Below are 14950 nucleotides of genomic sequence, written 5' to 3' on the forward strand. Positions count from 1 at the left end.
TTTTTTTTCAGCTATGTAGACTTATTTTTTGAGTTAGATAGATTAGAATGTAATGGAGAAAGCCATCATAGAAGGGCCTTTTTGTGATATACGATTGATTAAGCTAGTTTAGGCATGTTTGTTTACATATTAGGGCACCAATTTCATTTTTACGGGCATCTTATAGATCTGTTACTACTAGAGTGCTAGTACTTGCGGTTTTATTTTGGAGCAGCAAGCCCTGTAAATGATGGCCCGAACTGAGCATTTTGAGCCCGTAGGATATAATTGACTGTTTCTCGGCATACAGTATATTTAGTAAAAACGGTCATCAGCTCCTGCGAAAAAGGAAAGCTGGACTTTCAGACTCGATGAGTCCAACCAGAATTCATAGACCTTTTGCACCTAAATAAAAAAAAAGCAAGCACTAAAAGAACTGCACCATCCCTTCCATCCTATGCTTCCCTCAGAAAGGGCAGTGTCGGACCTGACAGGCTCTCTTGGGCTTCGTTCACTCAATAAACTGTTTCAGAAAAATGCAACATGGATTCCAATGGAAATCTGCACTTGAAACCCTTGCAGTGTCCATGAATTTCTAATGCTGATTTTCATTTCAAGATATCGTAGGTCCACATGTGAATTAGACCCATTCAGTTGGGTAAAATTGCATATGGAGTTCTAGATATGGACTCCACATCAAGAATTGCCATGTGAATTCAGTTTTCTCCACAAAGTGGTTTTCAAATCTGCATGCAGGAAAATTCACGCTGTATGAACTACGGCAAGGACTCCCATTGACCTCAATGGGATAGTAAAAAGATGCAGGTTCTGATACAGACAGAGTCGAAATTTGAGTCAAACATAAGAACATAGGTTGATGCTTATATCATCATTTTCCAATCTTTTTCAGCTTGTGGCACGCTTCATCAAAAATTTTAATCTCAAGGCACTCATGGAATAAAAATCCTTTTTCTTTTTCTCTTTCTTTCTCTTTTTCTCTTTCTCTTTTTCTTTTTTTTTCTTTCTCTTTCTCTCTCTCTTCTTTCTCTCCCTCTTCTCTCTTCTTTCTCTTTTTTTTCTCTCTCTTCTCTCTCTTCTTTCTCTTCTCTTTTTTCTCTCTTCTTTCTCTCTTCTCTTTTTTCTCTCTTCTTTCTCTCTTCTCTTTTTTCTCTCTTCTTTCTCTCTTCTCTTTCTTCTCTCTCGCTCTCTTCTCTCTCTTTTTTCTCTCTCGCTCTCTTCTCTCTCTTTTTTCTCTCTCGCTCTCTTCTCTCTCTTTTTTCTCTCTCGCTCTCTTCTCTCTCTTTTTTCTCTCTCGCTCTCTTCTTTCTCTCTTTTTTCTCTCTCGCTTTCTTCTTTCTCTTTTTTCTCTCTCGCTCTCTTCTTTCTCTCTTTTTTCTCTCTCGCTCTCTTCTTTCTCTCTTTTTTCTCTCTCGCTCTCTTCTTTCTCTCTTTTTTCTCTCTCGCTCTCTTCTTTCTCTCTTTTTTCTCTCTCGCTCTCTTCTTTCTCTCTTTTTTCTCTCTCGCTCTCTTCTTTCTCTCTTTTTTCTCTCTCGCTCTCTTCTTTCTCTCTTTTTTCTCTCTCGCTCTCTTCTTTCTCTCTTTTTTCTCTCTCGCTCTCTTCTTTCTCTTTTTTCTCTCTCGCTCTCTTCTTTCTCTCTGTTTTCTCTCTCGCTCTCTTCTTTCTCTCTGTTTTCTCTCTCGCTCTCTTCTTTCTCTCTGTTTTCTCTCTCGCTCTCTTCTTTCTCTCTGTTTTCTCTCTCGCTCTCTTCTTTCTCTCTGTTTTCTCTCTCGCTCTCTTCTTTCTCTCTGTTTTCTCTCTCGCTCTCTTCTTTCTCTCTGTTTTCTCTCTCGCTCTCTTCTTTCTCTCTGTTTTCTCTCTCGCTCTCTTCTTTCTCTCTGTTTTCTCTCTCGCTCTCTTCTTTCTCTCTATTTTCTCTCTCGCTCTCTTCTTTCTCTCTGTTTTCTCTCTCGCTCTCTTCTTTCTCTCTTTTTTTATCCCATTCCCTTTGAGATTTTTACAGCATGCCAGGGTGCTGCAACGCCATGCTTGGGAACTGCTGACTTGTTTACTAACATACAATTCAACAACACTGCTATGAAAAGAATGGTTATACATATCTAATAGATGACTCCCAGCTTATTCCAATGCAAGCGTGCATGCTTGACTCAGTCAAGAGCGAACTTCTTTATTTCTACCGGGAGAGACAATCTGACTGCCAGACACCTTCAGAAGCAACATAAAGCACAAAGGAATGGCCATTCTGAAATCTAACACACTGATCTCCTTTTCCCCCCAATATCTGTTGTCCAGGACCAGTCAAGTGGTCTCCATACATGTGAGATATCGGCGGATGCAGCTTCGGAGGAGCCATGTGTAATGTCTTTAAATAAATTGTTGCACAACCAGAAAGGTTAGAATTGATGTTTCTTAACATGATTATATCAGGTTAACACAAGTTGGGCAATGTTCAATGCAAAATATTAGGAATGATTAATAACTGGTCACTAAACTGCTAAGTACCAAGTGTGGGAAAGAATTCTGCCTTTATCTGACGCAACTCTCAGGTGGAAATATGAATTACTTTAACCTTATTTAGGACTTTACTGAAATGTAGTTTGTTAGGTTTACTCAACAACTTATAGTGATTATTGGAACTTTGTAGTAAACTTCTAAATTGCACCTTAAGCTATTTTAATGCGCATATTATACAAGAAAGGCATTACGTGGCATGGTTTGTGTTCCACAACTACATGGAGTAACAGCGTTTATAGCCATATACAACAATGTACAAACGTATTAGGCAGTTGTGGAAAAATGCTGCAGAGTGAGAATGCTTTCAGAAAGAGAAATGCTAATTAACAAAATACAAAGTGAATGAACAAAAGAGCAATCTAAATCAAATCAATATTTGGTGTGACCACTAGAGATGAGCGAGCACGCTCGTTTAAGGCTGATGCTCGAGCAAGCATTGGTCTTCTCGAGTAACTGATTACTTGTCCAAGCAAATGCATCGGGGGGGAGAGAGACAGAGATCTCTCTCACTCTCCCCCGCCGCCCCCCGCATTTGCTCGGACAAGTAATCAGTTACTTGAGAAGACCGATGTTCGCTCGAGCATCAGCCTTGAATGAGCACGCACGCTCATCTCTAGTGACCACCCTTCGTCTTCAAAACAGCATTGATTCTTCTCTGGATAATACGTTTAGGCACATCACTTCTTCTAGGCACACAGTTTTTAAATGGAACTCAGCAGAGAGATTGTTCCAAACATCTTGAAGGACTAACCACAGATCTTCTGTGGATGTAGCTTGCTCAAATCCTTCCGTCTCTTCATGTAATCCCAGGCAGACTGGATGATCTAAGATTAGGGCTCTGTGGGGGCCATTTCCTCACTTCCAGGACTCCTTGTTCTTCTTTACCCTAAAGATAGTTCTTAATGACATGGACTTGGCTTGGGGTCGTTGTCTTACTGCAAAATAAATTTGGAGTCAATCAGAAAAATCTTACTTTGCAGCATTTTTTCCACACCTGCCTAAAACTTTTATACAGTACTGTATGTATAATAATAAATGTACCTGTATTAGTTTTCATGTTCAGCGCACCACTCATTTGGGGACCAATGAGACCCCAGTTCTCGTGATTAGTGCCAACCCAAGCGGTTGGACTCCTGCTAATCAGTTAGTTATCCCCTGTACTGTGGGTACAGAATAACTTCTTTTGGTGCGACAGCCAGCCTCTTTAAGGAACACTCCGTGCAAAACACATACACTGTATTATGTCTAATGTAGGACCTGAGGGTGCAGTGCATGACACAGGGATTAACCACACCCCGAGGTTCTACATGTATAAGCTTTGCGTTGAGTGTTCCTTAAATTAGCTGTGATAACTATTGTGAATCCACAAATACAAATTTCAGCATCGGGCACATTAAATTAAAAATCCAATTTTTTATTAGGTCTATGATACAAGAGTGCAGCCGACACTGCTTACATGTTTCGGCTGAAAGTCTTAAAGGTGTCTTCCAGGCACAGATACTATTGATGACCTGCCCTCAGAGTAGCTCATCAATCTGCTGCTTTGGAACCCAGTCGATCAGCTGAGCGGGCACATGCTGTCAGCGCTGCTACACACAAGGGTAGGAGCGGAAGCCGCTGCTCTGACAACATGTGTAGTGGCCAGTGCTTGTAATTACAGGCTCAGCTCCCATTGATTTCAATGAGATCTGTGCTTGCTGTTCATTCGGACATTTCAAATGGCAACTGAACGATATAAAAATTTTGTATGATTCTCTATTTTAGTTTTTCTCTTGTGGCCGCCTCCTCTTGCTGATCTAAATACTTTATCAATGCCCAGACTTTAAGACTACTCAAATTTCTTCTATGTACGTCTTTAAAATGATGGGATAACCCTGATCTGCCCGCTGATAAATGCCTTCTAATCTATACCTTTAATTTATTTCTAGTGCAGCCAACTCTTCTCACGAAAAACAAGAAAAATAAAAATGCCATGCGTCCTAGAATGCTGCGATGCAGAGTCAATTGTTTTTCTTAAAAAAAAAAAAAAATCTATGTAAGGCTGGCTTCACATCTGCATCAGAACCTTCGGCCAGAGGTTTTGTTGCAGATCCGGCTGCAAATACCATAAAAAAAAGCTGTGTATCAATATCTTTTGTCCCAAAAATGGACAGCTGGGCAAAAAAGAGGTGTCCAGAGATGGAAGCAATCGGCTGTAGGGATTCCCCTTTCCTGCTTCCCGGATGGAACAGGAAAGGGGAATCCCTGGTGCAGGTGTGAAAGCACCCTAAACTTGGTTTTGCAGTAATCGTGTTGATCTAGATTTTTAAAAAATCCTATTATTTTTACCGAATGGTGAATGCTGTAAAAACAGGGACCGCCAGATTCTAAAGTTGGAGGGGGGCAGAGTGGTTGGATTTTTTTGGCAGGTGCTTACTTTCTAATGCTGCTTCAAAATAATATTTGGACATCCATGGGAACGTTAATTGGAGAGTCAAAAAGAATAATTGTTTGTCAAGTTATCCTATGTCTATGGCCCACTTAACAGAAGAACTACCATGCATATTATGTATTTTTCTTGCAAGTTCTGGCACTGGAAGCTTTAAATTGCTCTATTATATGCATGGTCTCTAATGCGAAACGTGTTCTCCAAATGCTGAGTGTACAGGACACTGATTTTATAGCTTGTTGGTTGTGTTTGCTAAGATTTATTGCTGTTTTTGAGTATACAGTGCGTGTTTGTTCTCCGAAATCTACTTGTAGAATTTTACCGTTTGATCTTAATGTCTTATTTACTTTATTGTCTTTCCCGTTGGGTTGGGTAAGTTCTCTTACAATGGTTTACACTCTCACTTTCTGATTTACAGTCTTGCTCCCCGTTATTAAAACTGACAAATCCAATTTTATTTGCCAGACCTACATAAAGATATTGCAAAGGTGACATATCTCTGCTGGTATTGTCAGTTTCCTTCCCTCCCCCTCGCCTTCTATTCTGAAAATTAGAACACTTGGGGCCTTCGGATTATTTTTATAGCTGTGCAATGTCTGCATTCACCAGACAGATCTGGTAAAGGTGTAAAAACAATAGCAGAGCTTCTGTGGCGGGGGAAGAGCGGTCCATGTCCCCCACAAAAATAAATAAGTAAAAGTTAGTCGTGGCCAAAAGTTTTGAGACAAAATGTTGGTTTTCACAATGTTGTGTGCTCCAGTGTTTTTAGATTGATTAGTCACAGGTTTCTATGGTATACTGACGTACAATTATAAACATTTCTTTAGTTTTTACACTTTTATTGACAAATACATCAAGTTTGGGCAGAGACTCAAGAGTGTTGACTTTTTATTTCAAGACTTCTGCAATGCGCCCTGGCAGGCTGAATATCAACATCTGGGCCAACTCCTGACTGATGTCAACCCATTCTTGCCTAATCGGGCTTGGAGTTTATCAAAATTTCTGTGTTTTTGTTTTTTCACCCACTTTTTGAGGATTGACCACAGGTTTTCAATGGGATTGACATCTGGGAAATTCCTGGGCTTGGAACCAAAATTTTAATGTTTTGTTCAACAGCTGCTTAGTTATCACCCTTGTCTTATGCTCGAATAAGCATTGTTCATCATAAAATTGCTCCTGGTTGGTTGGGAGAAGTTGGTCTTAAAGGATGTATAGATACCATTCTTTATACCGTGTTCTTAGGCAAAATTGTGAGTGAGCCTCCTCTTTGGATGAAAAGCAATCCACATATGAATCTGATAGATAGGCTCACCACGGAGAATCGCAGCATGTTGTGATTTGCCGGCTGCGAGTGGAGAATCGCTATGATTCTCCAGTCATGGATAGGGGACTGTGCTTTCCATAGCAATGGAAAGCACTGCATTCCCCGTGGCCAGATTATCGCTGCGGGGAACGCAATGCAAAAACGCCCATGGACAGGCAGACTTCGTGTTGACATGACACAGGACTCATGGCAGCGCTCACCTCTTCTTCTCCGGACTGTCCCAAGCAGTCTGAAGGGGGCTTCGTCAGACAAAATACTATACAGGGCTGGACTGCAGAAGACTAGGGTAGAGTAATTTTCTCCGCTGAGGCTCCCTTCATACTATTTAGGGCATGTGGAAAAATAATTGTTTAAAAACGTATGAAATGCTTAAAATTGTACGCCAGTAAACATAGAAACATCTGACAAAAAAAAATCTAAAAGCAGTGAAGCAATAAATGTGAAACCGAAAATTTCTATTAGTCTCAAAACTTTTAGTCACTACTATACAACACATGATACGTACCCCAGAGTGGTGCCAATAAAAATTTGCCCTACAAAAAAATGCCCTCGTGGCTATGTCAAGGATTTATGGCTTCTTGCAACATAATGATGAAAATCGCTTAGTCTTTATACACAAAATAGGCCCTTCACTAAGGAGTTAAGAGGACTGTCGATTACTTGTCGGCTATGATTAAGGTTGTCATCTGAAACATGTAAGTCGTGTTGGCTGCCCTCTAGTTTGGCTGTGTGTATCATGCCATACACCTAATAAAGAATTTAATTTATATTCTACTACGCCAACTGTTGGAATTTATATTTGTAGACCTATTTTGCACATGTTTCGGAAGTTTCCACGTGCAGTTGAAATGTTGACCGTGAGATGACCAGTGTTTTTTTTTTATCTGTTGTGAAGGTTGAGTAGTAACTCCATGTTCCTATGACAATGTCTTCTCTGCCTCCTTATACTTTGTTTAGTGATGCTCATAGGAACTGTTTTATTCCACTATGACCTGCATTCATCACGTACAGATATCCTAGTATACATAAAACATAAGCATTTCCAGAGTCGCTCACCTACCTGGTGACATCTTTAGCCTTGTGTGTCGCCTTGTTTTTCATAGTAATTCATCAGATAACCGTATTCATTTTCTAAACTACATTGAAAAAATGACTATTATCTGATTGGTTCCTATGATCAGCCAACCACACGTCCTCCTAGTCATGTTTGATATGTTGTATGTCTTCTGTACCATATTGTCATGCATTTACACTCTTCATGGTAATAAACTTTTTTGATATTCATATGAAACGTTTGTGTTGATGAATACGTTACGTTTTGTAATATCTGTATATTGTACAGTCGTGTGTGTGTTGCAGGCTATCTATCCAGAACATGCAGTGATATTGCCATGCTTATCACGTTCTGAGCGGCTGATGCGTGCTCCTTCTGCACACATGTGGGATTTATGAATCATTTTATCTTTTGTTTTTCCCACAATGCTGTTAAGTGGATAGAACGGTCCATCTAGTATTTTTTACTGCTGGTAATACATTGACCATTTCACTCTGTACAGAAGAACCCTTTTGCCCAGTTGCTGTGATACCCAAATAAAACCTGTCCCAACTGTATGCAGTGTTTTCTTGGGATGTTCTGTAACTTGGGTTTTATAAAATGTAACTCCACACAAACTCTAAAACTTTAATGTGTTCATGAACACTTATTGTCTTAGTCTGTCCATCACCTGCAGAATGTTGTGCCCTAGAGCTGCTCTTCCTCTAGGAAAAACTAAACTTGACGACCGTGGCCATCTGTTTTTCAAAAATGTAAAGAGCCTTCTTGAATCACCCAATCACATATATGTATACACAGATTCTCACGAGCGTGACGGGCTCCGCCGCGTAATATTACGCGATGAAGCCCGTCACGGCGCCCCCCAGAGCCCCTATACTTACCTGCGGGAGATAGCGTGAAGCCGCTTCCCCGCCCACCGCCGTCGCGTCGTGTGACACGCCCACCGCGTCACGTGACGCGGCCGGCAGTGTCACGTGACGCGCCGGCCGCGTCAAATGACGCGCCGGCCGCGTCAAATGACGCGCCGGCCGTGTCAAATGACGCGGCGGTAGGTGGGGAAGCGTTTTTTCACGCTATCTCCCGCTGGTTACAGCGGGAGATAGCGTGAACGGACGGCTTCCATTGACTGCAATGGAAGCCGTCAGCGCGTACAGCCCGTCCTCACCCGCAGCAAATAGAGCATGCTGCGGGTGAGGACGGGAGAAATCGCGGTGCGTAATTCCGCGGTGGAATTATGCATCGTGAGCATTGTGCTATTAGGTTCAATAGAACCTAATAGCTGCGAGCAACGCGGCGGATTTTCGCCGCGAATTACGCGGCGGAAATCCGTTCGTGGGAAGGAGGCCTTAGGCCTTGTTCACATCAGCGGGAGGACTTCGTTATGGTTTCTATTGTTCGGCTCTGTTATAGGAGCCGGACAATGAAAACCCCAGAACTGTTGTATCCAGAAGATGTTTGATCCAGACAGACCCCATTGACTAGAACAGGCTCCATCCGGCTTACAGCATACTGCTCACAATTTTTCTTGACGTAATAGTGAACTGAATGAAGCCTAGGCCCTGCTCCGTCAATATATTCCTTGTTGCATATGTTCTTCCAATGGTTGCAACTCTTTACCTTCTCTGCATGTCTGAAAAAAGCATACAGTGGGCCTGGAAAGGCCGCTTGCAGACGGGCGGAAATTCTGTGGTGGGATTTCCCGCAGAATTTCCGCCTGTGGAAGCTGCCATAGGATTGCGTTAGAAAACGCAGTCCTATACAGATGGCCGCGATTTGTCCGCACGGAAAACAAATCGCGGCATGCTCCATTTCTGTGCGGGTCTCACAGCGCCCCGCACAGAAAGGTCACTCCCCGGCCGCTGGCTCCGCTCTGCGCGGGCTGGGCGGCAGCCTGCACATCACGGAGCCGCGGGAGCGGGTGAGTGCCGCGCTGGTCTCTGCAGGGGCTCGGGTCAGGTCCCGCTGCAAGAATTCTCGCAGCGGGATTCCACCCGGCCATCTGCAGGCGGCCAAAGTCTTCAGAACCTTTTGACTTTTATTTTGCATTTTGTTATATTGTGGCCTTGTGTAAATTAAAAATAAATAAAAATCAAGATTTTTTCATCATTCTGCACTCAATACCCCATAATGACAGGCAGTTCTTTCCTCCTCATAGTTCCGTTTTGGAACTGATATGCGTTGTAAGCTATGAGACCTTATAAAAAAAAAAAATAAATAACAGTGTTTTTTTATCAGATAATTTTTTACATTTAAAAACAACAAAAATTATGTAAAAGTGATGTTTGTAAAACATTAATTACTTGTAGTTATGTTCAATCTAAGCGTTGTTGCCCTTTATCTCCAATGTAAAAACCAATGAGTGTCATTAACTGTAACAAAAAGCAATTAAAACTGCATGAAAACTACAGCATGCACAAAAAAACAGATGTCAGATTTGGAATCAGTGATGCAGAAATATATAAATAAGAGGATAGAACTAAAAAACTGGCAGTGGAGAAGGCGCAACACTCCAGATTAAAGCAAATAGGAAGTGACCAAAGGTTTGGGAAACTTCTACTTTTATTTAATAAAGTACGTGATCAGCTTATGAAAACGCATTTCGGGGAAAACCCCTTCGTCAGTTCAGCTGATGTTTAAAACATACAAGCAATTGGTGGGTCCCATAAGGGTTAATGATTAGATCTGTTTGCCTCCTGCTCCTGACCTGCACCCACAGGCACACAGATCTAATCATTAACCGTTTGGGAACCACCAATTGCTTGTATGTTTTAAACACCAGCTGAACTGACCAAGGGGTTTTCCCCGAAATGCGTTTTCATAAGCTGATCACGTACTTTATTAAATAAAAGTAGAAGTTTCCCAAACCTTTGGTCACTTCCTATTTGCTTTAACCTGGAGTGTTGCGCCTTCTCCACTGCCAGTTTTTTAGTTCTATCCTCTTACTCTATCACGCCCACCCAGGAGGTGGGTCATCTGGTCAGGCAGCTCCTCCACTATTGAAGTTACCACTTCACTCTCTTCATCACTTTTACAGTATCATTTTTCACAACAAACACAGCTGTAAGGGGTTTTGCTCCACCGCTCTTTTTCCTCCTCGTCCACATGCAGAAATATATAGGATAGCACTAAAACCTCATGCAACAGAAAATTATAAAAAAATTGTTCCCCAGTGTTATCGCTCAAAATTCGTTCAAAAGATGTCTTTTAAACAATAATCATTGCGTGTAAATGCTACCATCGTTTGCTTTTCGGACGACCGATGATTTTTAGTTCAGCATAAAAACCATAGTTCGGCTGGCCAGCTTATAGCAGGAATCGCACACTATGATTCTCCTTGTGAGCGCTTATAACATTGTTTTCAGCTGCTGTCCCCAGGAGAACAAAGGAGCTGTATGCTGATAACAGACCACCTGCTGTTATCTGCATGCAGTGAAGGGAGCTTCAGTTACATGCAAATGAAGTTGAAAAGCTGCTAATGGGCATGAGTGTCCCTTAGGAGTTTATACAAAATAATCATGCAAACTGTCAATCAAGCTATCTTTTGAACGAATTTTAAGCAATCATCTTTGCGTGTAAATGCGGCTAAAGTTTTTAATTTTTTTTTAATTATAAAGTTTCTAACATTCTTTTTTCACTTTGTCATTATGGGGTATTAAGTGCAGAATGGTGAGGAAAAAGTTGAATTTTTATTTTTGCACGAGGCAACAAAATCTTTAAAAAAAAGTGAAGCGGTATAAGACTTCCCAGACCCACAGTACATGGAAAGGCTCTTCCATATTGACGTTTGAATAGTCATTGTCCATGTCCACCCTTGAAGTTTAAAAAAATAATAATTCCACTTGTTAAAGTGGTATTTTGGTGATTCAAAGTAAAACTTATATGCGTCATGAGGCGATAACACGTCGGTTTTCCATAATTTTGTTATAACTTGTTTTACAAAGCTGCAGAGATATTGCTCACCTGTCTCCACCCTGCTTGGTTGTCCATTGGTATTGAATGGTTACAACTAGAGATGAGCGATCGTGCTCGGCCACGCCCCTTTTTCGCCCGAGTACCGCGATTTTCAAGTACTTCCGTACTCAGGCGAAAAAATTCGGGGGCGCCGTGGGTGAGTGGGGGGTTGGAGTGGGGGGGGGGAGGGAGAGAGAGAGGGCTCCCCCCTGTTCCCCGCTGCTACCCCCCACTCACCCACGGCGCCCCCGCCCCCTGGCGACCCCGAGTACTTTTCCCTCGAGTACTGAAGTACTCGAAAATGGCGGTACTCGACCGAGTAATTACTCGAAACGAGTACGTTCGCTCATCTCTAGTTACAACCCGTATGCTCCACTGATTTACTGAGCAGTTTGTACAATTGTGAGTGCACACTCCTCAGTAACTGGCAATGGGGCATTGTAGGAGAGTTTTTGCACTACCTAGTGGACATTTTAAATAACAATGTGGAAATCTGAAGCTTGCTGGAAAGCAGTGGTGGTACCAGGCAAAAAAAAGATACTGGAGTGCAGTTTGAAGATTTAGATGGACATTCAGATTAACGGCAATAGGTGGAAACTTTAGGCAAATTTTGCCCAGTCTCCAGAATACCCCTTTAAGTCCTCAATAGAATGGGCAACAATCTGGCTACAACCAACTGTAGCACCAGCAACTTCATTCAATTTTTAAAGATTCATTAAAATACATATAAGTATGTGCACCTAAGACTCCAGGGGTAGACTGTAGGGGCTCTCTGACCCACATGCAGCAAAGGTCACTTATCATCTGCACTTAGGCTGCTTTCACAGGGGCTACAAAATTGTGTGATTTTGTAGCCTGCAACATTGCTAGAATACAAAATCACAGCATGCTCTATACAGATGCGATTTGTGACTTTATTTTTTTAAGCCCATGTTTCCCTATGGGCCCTTCCTTGTCTTCAGGCAAGGCTTCCTGGCCAGGAGTTTGAAAAACTCCGCCTCCAGGAAGCGCTGGCTCTGATTGGCTGAGCCACTGTGCTAGATAACAAATCAGTACCAGTGCCTGATAAACCAATCCAAGCCATTCATCGAGCGCTGGCTCTGATTGACTGAGCCACGGTGCTAGAGATTCAATCACAGCCAGCACTTCCAGAAGGTGGGGATTTTGAACATGCAATCTAGGAAGTGTTGACAGAAGACTTCAAACAAGTGCTACAGCTGCAGAGAAGTGCACTGGACCTAAGAGTGGCTGTTATGTGATGTATTTGTTGTTCTTTTTTTTTTTTTTTTTTATGCAGCTAGGGCTTATTTTCGGGGTAGGCCTTGTATTTCAATCCCCACCCCCCAAAAAAAATTCTGGCAAAAGAGCACTAAAAAGTCACGCGACTTTGTAGCACCACACTTAGCTTTGTAGTGACACAAAATGGCAATATCGGTGCGAGAAAACACTGGGATATCGACAGACACTGTGGAGACACACCATTGATTGGTTGGCAATGAACTCTTAGGGCGCCCACCCACTGGCGATTTTTTTTCCCTGCGAAATTCGCAGCATTTTTTTCTCTGCAGGGGTCTATAGGACTTGTAATGTTAAAATCGCGATCGCGCAAAATCGCAATTTACCGCGAAATCGCGATTTTGCGCGATCGCGATTTTAACATTACAAGTCCTATAGACCCCTGCAGAGAAAAAAATGCTGCGAATTTCGCAGGGAAAAAAAATCGCCAGTGGGTGGGCGCCCTTATAAAGATAATAAGATTGTACCCAGGGGCCTGAGGGTTAATATAGGCCCAGCCTTCCCAGGTGATGAAACATTCTCAGGGGAGTGGCGTTTAACGCTGAACACTTTTTCGGATCTTATTCTTGATAAAATCTTAACGAAGAGGAGACATTTGATGGTGTCCACTCTGCAAAGAGTGGCTTTTATTGCTGATTTTTGCAGTGATGATGATCTTAAATTTGCTTTATTTGGTATTAATGATTTAGAAATCAATATATTTTCCCGTACGTTTGAGGAATTTAAAAGAGACCATGCTGATTATATATAAGAAAAATATTTCCCTTGGGATTATAAAAAAAACAGGATTGTTCAAAATAATAACAAAAAAACTTTAGGTTATAATGACTCTAGAAAAAGAAACCTCCCGCAAAATAAATTTCCTCAAGGAGATGTCCATAAAAGATCAGGATATTACTATAACAACAAAAATAGTTTTTATCATAAAAGAGACCATCCCTCTCAGGGCCGGAATAGGAAACCATGGTTGGGCAAAACAAGTATTTACACCAACCAAAGTTATTCTTATAATAAATTGAGGTATAATAGAAACAATTTACCTTCTGGGACAAACGATTCTGGCAGTGAGAGAGACACACTGTTCGAGAAACGAGTAATGGAACTGAAGTTAGAAAACCTTTGGGTCCCCTGGCTACACAAATCTCCCACTCTATAGGTGAGAATTTATCTAAGATAAATAAATCCACACAGGTGAGCAAAATGTCACGTCTTTCAAGCACCACAGAATCAGGAGTATGTACGAGGGGGAGTAATATGGAGTCACCATTCATTGACTTTATACAAACAGCTCCAATAGTTGAGAAAAATGATCCATCTTCTAATTCCCCTCTACCAAGGAGGTACCCTCGAGGGGAAAGATGGGCGATGTCACCTCTAATCCTTTTAGTCCCTAAGGTAATACAATTAGATGATAGAAGAGTTACTGTATCACCGGGGCTTCCACCTTTAACAATGGTCAAGGATAAAAAAAAGCATAATAAAAGCAGAAATATATTAGAGATGGAAGAGGTTCTTCTTCAGTCTCCTTTAGCAGATTCTCCCCCCGAATTTCATCGATTTAAGTCCTACTATACTCTCGGCCCCAAAGGTGTCATCTGACCCCTTGAAAGTGATTCAAAGTAAAAATTGCCTTTTTCCACTACTGGAGCCACAACCCTCCCGGGTGGTAACCTCCAGTCACCCATGCGGGGCTCGATCAAAAATCTTCCAATTTTATCAACCATTAGCACCCCTTTCTGTGTCGAGAAAAAGAAGCCTACAAGACGAAGGGGAAATAGGGGAGGAAAACGTACAAAACCACAAAATGACCATGAAAAAATTGAGGGCCACACACATGACATGGAAATTCCGAATGAAGAGGCCAGATATATGGGAAATTTTAACATTTCGAATTATATGCTTAAAAGAAAAGAAGCAGAAATATTAGCACAGGGGCTTTCCTTTAGCCCCTCGTCAAAAGCTAACTAATTTGACCTTTTTGTAGACCTGAATAGTTTCATCAGGAACTTGACAGTACGTCATTACTTTGCAATTCAAAACTGCAAAAATCCGGGTTTTAAAAAAGGAGAGGAGGAGGTCTATAATTTTTCACTGGAAGATACAATTACAACGGACCTGAAACCACTTAGCAAGATTTATTCATTGGAAAGTAGGGGGGGGGGGGGGGGGGGTTGAATCCTTTCACCATAATGTGCTACATGATTTTTCAGATTTATGCAATAATGAAAAGAATCTAACTTATAACCGCCGTCGGCAACAACATCAAGCAATAAAAAGTTTGGTCCAAAATATGGACGTTGTGATTAAAAAGGCAGATAAGGGAGGGTGTATGCTTATTATGAATCGGGTATATTATGAATTTAAATCTTCCCGTCTTCTGAATGA

The 14950-nt window shown here is 41.6% G+C and overlaps 1 protein-coding gene across 2 annotated transcripts in view; it reads right to left on the reverse strand.

The window, feature by feature from the left end:
- Positions 1-3249: 3249 nt before the first annotated feature.
- LOC136578492 (uncharacterized) overlaps positions 3250-14950 on the reverse strand; it is a 221609-nt gene continuing 209908 nt past the window's right edge. For both annotated transcript variants that reach the window (XR_010786639.1, XR_010786638.1), the window contains one exon: positions 3250-3447. The gene's annotated coding sequence lies outside the window, so the exon portion shown is untranslated. The remainder of the gene's footprint in view (positions 3448-14950) is intronic.

Source organism: Eleutherodactylus coqui, chromosome 9 (assembly GCF_035609145.1).
Source record: "Eleutherodactylus coqui strain aEleCoq1 chromosome 9, aEleCoq1.hap1, whole genome shotgun sequence".
NCBI classification, from domain to species: domain Eukaryota; kingdom Metazoa; phylum Chordata; class Amphibia; order Anura; family Eleutherodactylidae; genus Eleutherodactylus; species Eleutherodactylus coqui.